Source organism: Gekko japonicus, unplaced genomic scaffold (genome assembly GCF_001447785.1).
Source record: "Gekko japonicus isolate JY-2015 unplaced genomic scaffold, Gekko_japonicus_V1.1 scaffold422, whole genome shotgun sequence".
In the NCBI taxonomy this organism is placed as follows: domain Eukaryota; kingdom Metazoa; phylum Chordata; class Lepidosauria; order Squamata; family Gekkonidae; genus Gekko; species Gekko japonicus.
Genome location: NW_015174855.1, coordinates 1,008,976 through 1,011,002, shown reverse-complemented (window position 1 = coordinate 1,011,002; position 2,027 = coordinate 1,008,976). Strand labels below are relative to the sequence as shown.

At 45.9% G+C, this 2,027-nt stretch overlaps 1 protein-coding gene across 1 annotated transcript in view; it reads right to left on the bottom strand.

The window, feature by feature from the left end:
* The window catches only part of ASAH2 (N-acylsphingosine amidohydrolase (non-lysosomal ceramidase) 2), a 91,190-nt gene extending 89,501 nt beyond the window's left edge, over positions 1-1,689 (bottom strand). Inside the window, exon 1 of the mRNA XM_015424604.1 lies at positions 1,401-1,689. The gene's annotated coding sequence lies outside the window, so the exon portion shown is untranslated. The remainder of the gene's footprint in view (positions 1-1,400) is intronic.
* Positions 1,690-2,027: the final 338 nt, after the last annotated feature.

The following is a 2,027-nucleotide window of genomic DNA, read 5'->3' as shown; positions in this document are numbered from 1 at the left end:
CTGTATCTACAGTGAGCAGCTTTATACAAACCTGAACAGGCAACCCTGACAACAATGGCAGAGGGCAGAGGGCTCGCCTGCACTATCCTTCTTTTAGAGATGACGTTCCCTCGCAGATGTGCTGCAACTGTGGCTACCATGCACAAACCATTTCTCATATGATCACGCTTCCATAATAGCAATTATGCTGATATACATATGCATGATCTTCAACAAGCAAAAACCAAAGCAAAGGTCACATTATTTGAAATTAGCACAGGTGAACTGGTTGTATGAGTGTGCCCACAATCTGGGATGCTGATCAGTAAGAGTACAAAAGCCCAAGACAACTAATAAACCAGAGAACCGGCTGTGCCATAGGTACAGAAAAAAGAAGTGGGTTGACGAAACTCCCCGGAATTGGCTTTCGTTTCGTTCACAACTTCATCCGTGCTATAATTTCAAATACTAAAGTGCATCGTAATCCATTTTACTGGAGAATCTTGTACCAGGCATGGAATATCAATGGAGGACACTATGAACAGTAGGTTTTCAAGAGAAACTACCACAGTGCTTCAGTGTGTTTGGATGAAGTTGTGAACGAAACAAAAGCCAAGTCCAGGGAGTTTCGTCAACCCACTTCTTTTTTCTGTACCTATGGAAGAAAAAAATATATGTAATAATGTGGATGTGTTATTAGCTATTATAAAATAACATTGTTAATACATTATAGAAATTTCATTGCATTTCATCCCAAGCGCTGAGTGTCAGCAAGTTCTCTGGTTGATCAGTAAGAGTAGGCTGTATGCACAATGCTTCGTTCGGTGGCTTACACAATATTTTATTCCCCCCCCCCAAGTGATACTGGCCAGGATCCTAAATGCTTAATGTCAATTTCTATGCACACCAGGGGGCCTTTCACCCTTTTCCAGAGGCGGCTGTGTTGGGTGTGCTCCGGAGCAGCACCCTGTGATGCCTCAGGATCTGCCATCGGATGAGAAAACTGACCAATCCGCAGGCACGCACAGAAGCAACACGGGCACTTAGGCCTCGCTCTGTTGAAGACATCATGTACCTTCACTTTTACATACTGTTTGACAAAGTCTCTCGTCAAAGGATCATAAGAAGACTTGACAGTTAAGGGAACAGGTTAAGGCTGCCAGCTCTGGATTGGAAGATTCCTGGAGATTTGGGGGCAGGGTACCCAGGGGTTCCCCGGCTAACTCTGTTCTAACTCAAGCTCCTACCCAGAAAACCAGAGACCCCAGTCTGGAACATCTGTGCATCCACTCTCACACATGAGATATGATGAAACTTAAAAGGAAATAAGTTGTTTACGGCTGAATACCCCACAAGTTCAAAGGCACTTCTTCCCCTAGAGACTTAACATGCTATTGAAATTCTGTGTTTATGAAACTTACGGCCACTCCTTGGATGGCTATCCAGGTCCTGTGTGATTCCTTCTACAGTTCCCTGCAGCTTGAGAGAACCGCAATAGGCTGGGTCTAGTCGGTGACGGCACTTGCAGACGAATTCTTAGAGCTTGCGTGGTCTCTGCCGGTCACTGCTTATAATGGCGCAATAGCTGGAGCACCCCACATGTGCAATCTCTGCAAAGAGCTGGGCAAGAAGAGCCCACCTAGCTCAGGATTTCAGTGCTTCATCTCCAAAAAGACAGCTCGCACTCTTCCCAGCCACCTTCAGCCTCTCCTAAAAAAACGGTCTGCCAGCTCTACCTTGGGAACACCCCCATGTGTAAAATATTCTGAGCAGGAGCCCTGGGGCATCAGAGACACGCCCACAATACGCATCATCACACTGCTCCCGGTCAGGGCGAGCATATCCTTCAGTCTTCTTTCTTTCTTTCTTTCTTAAGCTGGCATCATAGGGAGTCTTGTAAACAGTACTTTTGTCATTGTCGTCACCTACATCTGCCAGTGTATGTAAGTTACGTAATGCGTATGTAAACTGCAATAACCCTCCCTTCAGTCTGCTGTTGTTGTGAGCAATGTAGCCACACTGCAGCTTCGGGCGTGGAGCCATACTGC